General features: G+C 44.8%; 1 pseudogene; it reads right to left on the minus strand.

Moving 5' to 3' along the window:
- The window catches only part of LOC112073713 (lysine-specific demethylase 6A-like), an 81,757-nt pseudogene that overhangs the window by 15,777 nt on the left and 57,098 nt on the right, over window positions 1-8,882 (minus strand).

Genomic DNA, 8,882 nt, shown 5'->3' on the forward strand with positions numbered 1-8,882 from the left:
GCTGCAGCTCCCCCTGTGTGTTTATACTAGAGACGTACCGCTGAGCTGCAGCTCATGGCCTGCTTTCTTTCTCCTGTTATAAAATGTGCGCCTATTCCATAACATGGGGCTTGTGAAAGCTGACCTTTTCTACACGAGAGGATCCGGATAAGAGAATCGTCATGATATTGTCTAAAACCTGAACAATGTAAGCTACAAAGTACACTGAACAAAAATATAAACGCAACATGTAAAGTGTCAGTCCCATGTTTCATGAGCTGAAACAAAAGATCACAGAAATGTTCCATATGCACAAAAAGCCTATTTGGCAGACAGCGTGTATGATGTCATGTGGGCGAGTGGTTTGCTGATGTCAACAATGTGAACAGAGTGCCCCATGGTGGAGGTGGGGTTATGGTACGGGCAGGCATAAGCTACGGACAACGAACACAATTACATTTTATTGATGGCACTTTGAATGCACAGAGATACCGTGACGAGATCCTGAGGCCCATTGTCGTGCCATTCATCCGCAACCATCACGTCATGTTTCAGCATGACAATGCACAGCCCCATGTCGCAAGGATCTGCACACAATTCTTGGATGCTGAAAATGTCCCAGTTCTCCCATGGCCTGCAAATTCAGACATGCCACCCATTGAGCATGTTTGGGATGCTCTGGATCAACATGTCTGACAGCGTGATCCAGTTCCTGCCAATATCCATCAACTTCGCACAGCCATTGAAGAGGAGTGGGACAACATTCCACAGGCCACAATCAACAGCCTGATCAACTTTATGCGAAGGAGATGTGTCGCCCTGTATGAGGCAAATGGTGGTCACACCAGATACTGACTGGTTTTCTGATCCATATCTGTGACCAACAGATGCATATCTGTATTCCCAGTCGTAAAATACATAGATTAGGGCCTAATGAATTCATTTCTCAATTGAATGATTTCCTTATATGAACTGTAACTCAGTAAAATCTTCGGGGAAAGAATATAAACGCAACATGCAACAATTTCAGTGTATTATGTCACCATTATGGAAAGGGGAGACTCTCACAAACACAATAGTGTCGGTTGTTTGGCTCTACGACACCCACACATTTTATGGAAATCCTGATTTTGAAGAGGTCTTCTCACAAAACCAACTGTCCAGACCAAACCGTTGGGAGCTACAAACCAATGTCACCAATAACGAACAGGGACACTCTCAAACACAAAGGTGTCGTTTGATCTGCTCTACATCGCACACAAGCTTCAGGGGGCGTCGTCTGAAGGTAACCCAGAACCAGTGGTGTAAAGTACTTACGTAAAAATACTTTAAAATACTACCTTAAGTGGTTTTTTTGGGTATCTAATTTACTATTTATATATATATTTTTACAACTTTTACTACACTATATTCCTAAAGAAAATGTACTTTTTACTCCATACATTTTCCCTGACACCCAAAAGTACTCATTACATTTCAAATGCTTAGCAAGACAGGAACATGGTTCAATTCACAGATATCAAGAGAACATCACTGGTCACCTCTACTGCCTCTGATCTGGTAGACTCCCTAAACACATCAAGAGAACATCCCTGGTCATTCTTACTGACTTTGTCTGGCAGACTCACTAAACACAAATGCTTCATTTGAGTGTTGCAGTGTGCCCCTGGCTATCCGTAAAAAAACAAGATTGTGCCGTGTTGGTTTGCTTAATATAAGGAAGTTATTTATACTTTTACTTTTGATAGTTAAGTATATTTAAAAACAAATACTTTTACTCAAGTAGTATTTTACTGGGTGACTTTCACTTTGAGTCATTTTCCATTAAATGATCTTTACTTTTACTCAAGTATTTTTCCACCAGTGCCCAGGACTGGGCTGTACAAATTGAAAAAATGTAATTGCGGGTAAAATGAGCCAAAAATAACGTGACAAAACATGGGTCTAAAATATATAAATACAAATCCTGCCTTCTTATATCTCTCAGATATAGGACAAACACTTTAAAACATTGTTCCTGATGATTTATTTTTTGACTGTCTGTTTTGCCATTTATAAATGTGTTATTCAATGCGCTTCTATAGGCTATAGAGGTAAAGGCCAAATAAACTCAGCAAAAAAAGAAACGTCCCTTTTTCAGGACCCTGTCTTTCAAATATAATTCGTAAAAATCCAAATAACTTCACAGATCTTCATTGTAAAGGGTTTAAAAACTATTTCCCATGCTTCTTCAATGAACCATAAACAATTAATGAACATGCACCTGTGGAACGGTCGTTAAGACACGAACAGCTTACAGACGGTAGGCAATTAAGGTCACAGTTACGAAAACTTAGGACACTAAAGAGGCCTTTCTACTGACTCTGGAAAAACACCAAAAGAAAGATGCCCAGGTTCCCTGCTCATCTGTGTGAACGTGCCTTAGGCATGCTGCAAGGAGGCATGAGGACTGCAGATGTGGCCAGGGCAATAAATTGCAATGTCCGTACTGTGAGACGCCTAAGACAGCGCTACAGGGAGACAGGACGGACAGCTGATCGTCCTCACAGTGGCAGACCACGTGTAACAACACCTGCACAGGATCGGTACATCCGAACATCACACCTGCGGGACAGGTACAGGATAGCAACAACTGCCCGAGTTACACAAGGAACGCACAATCCCTCCCTCAGCGCTCAGACTGTCCGCAATAGGCTGAGAGAGGCTGGACTGAGGGCGTGTAGGCCTGTTGTAAGGAAGGTCCTCACCAGACATCACCGGTAACAACATCGCCTATGGGCACAAACCCACCGTCGCTGGACCAGACTGGACGTCATATGGCACTGAGCCCAATAAACCAGTGGCGGGGTTCTGTGTCAGTACCCTGACAGAGTCAATAAAGTAGGAATTGAAGGCTATTGCTATTTCGACTGCATCCTGTGTTAGATTGTTATTCACCATGATTTCTAGTCTTTTTGCAGTGTTACTATGGTCTTTCCCTGTTAACTTTTTTAGATTCTCCCAGATAAATTTAGAATTTCCCTTTGCTTCACCAATTATGTTAATAAAAAAAGTTTGCCTTGGCCTGTCTGATTTCTTTCATCACCTTATTTCTCAACATGGTAAACCTACGTCTGTCATGCTCTAATTCGGATCTAAGGGCTATTTTTAGAGCATAATCTCGTTCTTTCATCAATTTCCAGATTTCTCCATTTAGCCAAGGCAGAGTGAAATTTTGGCCAGGTTTGGATTTGATTTTCTTTAGGAAACCATTTATTGTAGTCTGGATTGTGGATAGAAAAACCTGACTATCAGCTTCCACGTCTGACAAGAGATCATTCCAGTAAATTCCCTTAATTGCGTTTTCAAAATAGTTGAATTCACTCTTAGGTATTCTTAGTTGTTCCGGCTTTCTAACAGTAGAGATGTTAAACCTGCTCTTAGACAGCTTTCTGGCTGTAAGTGTCAGATTATGATCAGATAGCCCAGTAACCATATTGAATGATTTAGTTACTCTCTCTGGTTTATTACTGAACACCAAATCAATCTGTGTTTTAGAGCAACAAGTCACCCTGGTTGGCCCTTTAACTAGCTGTGTAAGGTCAAAGGTATTAGTGATCCGTTTGAGGGTTTTCCTACAAGACTTGTCTTCATAATTAATATTAAAATCTCCCATTAAGATGACCTCTTTCCCTTAAATCACAGTCCCTACGCATGTTATTAAACTGATCAAAAAACACACTTTTGGTGGAAGGTGGCCTATTCATTCCAATGAGGGTAAAAGACATTTGGGGAGACAGTGTAACGTTCAGGCCAATACAGTCTAGTTCATTATCACATGACCACTCAATTTCTTTACATCGGATATGTTCTTTAATGTAAATCATCACACCCCCTCTTCCTTCAATCCTGTCTCTCCTGAAAACATTGTAGCCAGGCACAATCAAAGCAGCATATGGATAGTTTTTATGGAGCCATGTCTCTGAGAGGCAGAGGAAGTCAAGGATGGAGTCTGAGTAGATGTTGAATTTGATCACTTTTTGGAATGACACTACGAATGTTCAAGTGCCCCYCTAGTAGTCCCTTGGGCTTCTCTCGTGGGTGCCAGATGGCTCAAGAGTGATTGACACATTGAAAAAAGTAACATTTTCTGTGTTTTCTGACGGCTGGGTTTAGGCCGTTTTGTTTCGTTTTGATTAGGGGCAGTTCGGTAGCGCAATTAACAATCCCTCCCACCTGAACTGGATGCCGTGAACTAATTAAAACAGCTTGCGTACCAGAAGCAGAGTCAGGGATCGCATATAGCGACTTGGGTATGTTTGAAGAGTCAAAATCTACCCTGGAGCCGGGTGAGTCGAGAGAAACCATGGGACCATAGCACTCACCCACTTCCACAGTGGCGACGATCAGTGGACGAGGCCATCCACTGCTTTCCACTCCGGTGAGTATCGCTGGCTCGGTGACGTTAGGCCTAGGATTGAGTTGCACATCCCCGGAGAGCAGGAGGGTAGTGAACAGGTAGTTTCCGATAAAATGTTGGACTTGTGTTTGTTACACCTAAACGGTTCAGTGGAATAGGGAGCGAGGTAGACTTGGCCATTATTCAGAACATTATGGTATGCTGTGTACTGTCCGCTCCCGTGGAATGGTGAACCAATGTGTTTGGTGTTGATATTCTCCGGCAGTAGATTTATTGTGTCATCCCAGCAAGGACGCACTGAGATTATCAGTAGAGCAGCTACATAACTGACAATCATGGCAAAGTACTGGAGATAAGACATAATTGCGCTTTAACTCTTTGCATGAGTTACTTAGCTGGGGTCGGCGTACACCTGATGTTTTAGATATAATAACAGCATTCGTTTGAGAAGCGGCACCTGGCGCACCACCCTGTCTTCAGTCCGCCATTATCAGAAAAGAGCCAGCGAGTAGCGATGTTTGAAACATGGTCTGGGGCGGTGTGTCACAGCATCATCGGACTGAGCTTGTTGTCATTGCAGGCAATCTTAATGCTGTGCGTTACAGGGAAGACATCCTCCTCCCTCATGTGGTTCCCTTCCTGACATGCCCCTGCAGCATGACAATGCCACCAGCCATACTGCTCGTTCTGTGCGTGATTTCCTGCAAGACAGGAATGTCAGAGTTCTGCCATAGCCAACAAAGAGCCCAGATCTCAATCCCATTGAGCACGTCTGGGACCTGTTGGATCGGAGGGTGAGGGCTAGGGCCATTCCCCCAAGAAATGTCCGGGAACTTGCAGGTGCCTTGGTGGAAGAGTTGGGTAACATCTCACAGCAAGAACTGTCAAATCTGGTGCAGTCCATGAGGAGGAGATGCACTGCAGTACTTAATGCAGCTGGTGGCCACATCAGATACTGACTGTTACTTTTGAATTTGACCCCCCCTTTGGTCAGGGACACATTATACAATTTCTGTGGAACATGTTCAGTTTATGTCTCAGTTGTTGAATCTTGTTATGTTTATACAAATATTTACACATGTTAAGTTTGCTGAAAATAAATGCAGTTGACAGTTGAGAGGATGTTTCTTATTTTTGCTAAGTTTATATGATATTCTTATTTTTTAGTACGCATAGCAGGGGCCCATATAATCACAAGATCAAATGTGCGTTCATCACTCTTAAAAACATTCCATCTGTTACTTAGTTGGCTTGCAATCTTAAGGGCTGTAGACCTAGCAGGGGGTTAACAAATACAGTTCAAGGTCTGACTGACAGAAAATAATCACACTGTAGTCTCTGTGGCGTTAGGTACCAGCTGGGGTTCTGCTGTTGTACCTGGATTGTTTTGTCACAAGCATCGCACACGCACGTGTCTGTGCTCAGAGAAAGAGAGATTGCTCGTCAATGTACCTTGTATAACGTTTCAGCGTCATTCTAGTTTTGCTTCAACCAGTGGTGTTGATGGAGTGGACAGTTCCGGGCTTAGTATACCGCGAGCTGGATTGTTGGTTCATTAGGCCTACAACATGGATGGAACTTACTTGAAAAAGTGTGAGGGATACCTGGACTTGTTCCAATAAGAAACTCACTTTTTTATCTTTGAAACGTAGGAACCATTTGAATGAATATGACCCCGTGCGGTTTTGGTGGTTCAGATGGGGCTGGGTAGAGCTGGATATTGGACTGGTGGATGCATGCGACTTTCGCTGGCTTGTGGTATGGATTTCTTAGCAGGGACTTGGACGCTGACTGTCAGTGTGGCTTGGGATGTGGAGAGAGCCTGGTGTCTGTACCGGCCTCCTTTCACACCCTGGTGGTGCTTACATGCTGGAGGGGGGCAGGAGGACGGAAGGATGATAAAGGCAGAGAGGCAGGGGAGGAAGGTTGGTACAGGGGAGGCAGGAGAGGATGGTGTCATAGGCGGAGAGGAGAGTGGTAATTAGAGAGCTAGAGGGAGGTGGTATAGGCAGGAGAGGAGGGTATAGCAGGAGAGAGAGGGTTATAGGCTCAGGATAGAGAGGGGCTTATATGGGGGGAGGCAGAGAGGTTAGGGGGGAGGCAGCGGAGGAGGGGTATCAGGGGGAGGAGGAGAGGAGGGGTATAGGGGGAGGCGAGAGGGGGGTTAGGGTGAGCAGGAGAGGAGGGGTATAAGGGTGGAGGCAGTGGAGGATGGTTATGGGGAGGCAGGAGAGGAGGGTTATGGTGGGGGCAGGATGAGGGGGGTAGTTGGGGAGGCACGGAGAGGAGGGGTATGGGGAGGAGGGCAGGAGAGGAGGGTAGTAGGGTGGAGGCAGGAGAGGAGGGGTAGTTAGGGGAGCAGGAGAGGGAGTGAGGTGGAAAAGAGGGGTAGAGCAGGATGCGCATCATCATCTGACGAACATCGTTAAGTGATACTTTCTATAATCAAGAGTAAGTGCTTTAAAGGCCAACCATTTAATTAATGCGTGAGGTCTTAGTTCTTTTTTCGTTGGCAAGAGGAATAGAGAGATGATGTTTACATGATTGAGAATACATATAGTGACAATAATCATGGGAGTGGTTACAACCATTTGCTGCCATAACATATCTTGTGTGACCATAAGGTAGTATAATAGTCAAACTCGCTATCGGGCAAAAAAACGACGAGACATGGCAGCTCTGACATAGAATTACATATTGCATAGTCACTATAGAAATCAACAGCATATCAGTAGTTTACGATTCATTCGTGTACACGTTGCATGTCAAACAGGTAGTCAGGGTGAGAGGTATGATGGGGTGGTGATGAAAGGAGTTGACTTAGACCGTCGTGTATGCTGTATTAGGACCACTACAGAGATTACACCTTAGTAAATCTATGTATTGAGGAACACACAGGATTACACCTGAGTAATATTACTGTAGTTAGGAACACGAGCGAGATTTTACACGCTAGTAGAAGTGCTAGCTGCATTAGGAACCGAGCAGCAAGAGAGTTACAGTCGTTAGTTAGATCTACTGTATTAGGAACCACACAGAGAATTACACCTAGTAAATCTACTGTATTAGGAGCCACACAGAGAATTACACCTAGTAAATCTACTGTATTAGGAACCACACAGAGAATTAGACCTAGTAAATCTACTGTATTAGGAGCCACACAGAGAATTAGACCTAGTAAATCTACTGTATTAGGAGCCACACAGAGAATTAGACCTAGTAAATCTACTGTATTAGGAACCACACAGAGACTTAGACCTAGTAAATCTACTGTATGTGAGCTTAGTGTTTGTGAGGGGGATTCTCTCAACTCAACTCCTTTGGTTTGTCTGCACTGATGCAAAACATTTCTAGACCGGTCGGGTGAATGCAGATATTACTAGAGGGAATCCACTGTATTTCAACTATACTGAGTTTGCAGATCAGTGCCAATGAGAGGAGGAAGACGAGGAAAGATATAGGCTATTAAGATGCACCAGGACAGGTTAGTTTAGGTAGTAGTAGTAGTAGCAGGGGTTTGTTAGCTGGGTGTTACATTATCTGGAGGGGGGGTCTCTAGAGGTCTCACCTGCTGCTGCTGTGCCTGTGGCCCTGGGCTGCCTGCTGCAGTGTTCAGGCCCCCCTGTCTGGAGGTGAGCTCAGCGGGGATGGGCAGGCTCCACGCCTCCTCAATACTAGGAAGCATGTTACCACCCTTCCCCTCCGCAACACTACCTGTCTGAGGGTTACACAACCCAGCCGATAGGACGAGGGGGGAGGAAATGGCATACAGACACATTACAGTACTGCTCTACGTTATGGTAGGACAACCCACTGACTGAGCACCCTGTTACACTAGAGGTAATTGCACATGAAATACAGCCTCTTCGGGGAGATGAAGTCAAATGAAAATAAATCACTCAAATAATGGTCAATGCTATGAGATGATGTCTTACATTACTGGTGAGAATGTGTAGTATCACATCACAATGAGTCAAATACAAAACTGAATCATCACAGCCTGTACAATAAACAGGGATACACACATGATTAAAACACAACTCTTTCAGAGAGTGAATCATGTCCTTGGCTTTAAAACACGTACATACACTGCAACACAACACTACGTTTAACAGAAAACAGCCAGTCAAATCATTTGTTTCTGCTTGGTGTGTGTGTGTGTGTGTGTGTGTGTTTACATATCTCTGCATGTGTGTATGTATCCCTCCCTCTCTGCGTCCCTGCCTACCTGCAGCAGCTTAATGCGGTGTGTGAGGGCAGCGGTGTTGGTGCAGGCCTTGCTGCGCGTGGCGTTGATGTAACACTTGATGGCGTCGTGAGGCTGCCCGCAGGACTCGTAGAGCGTGCCCAGGTCCATCCAAGCAGCGGCATGACTGTGGTCCAGCTGCACTGCACAGATGTACGCCTGCAGAGCGTCCATAGGCTGGTTCTGCTGCTGGTACAGAACACTGGGGGATGGAGGGGGGAGGAGAGAGAGGGCAGGAGGGAGAGTGAGAGGGGAGGG

This window comes from Salvelinus sp. IW2-2015, unplaced genomic scaffold, assembly GCF_002910315.2.
Source record: "Salvelinus sp. IW2-2015 unplaced genomic scaffold, ASM291031v2 Un_scaffold2342, whole genome shotgun sequence".
Taxonomy (NCBI): Eukaryota; Metazoa; Chordata; class Actinopteri; order Salmoniformes; family Salmonidae; genus Salvelinus; species Salvelinus sp. IW2-2015.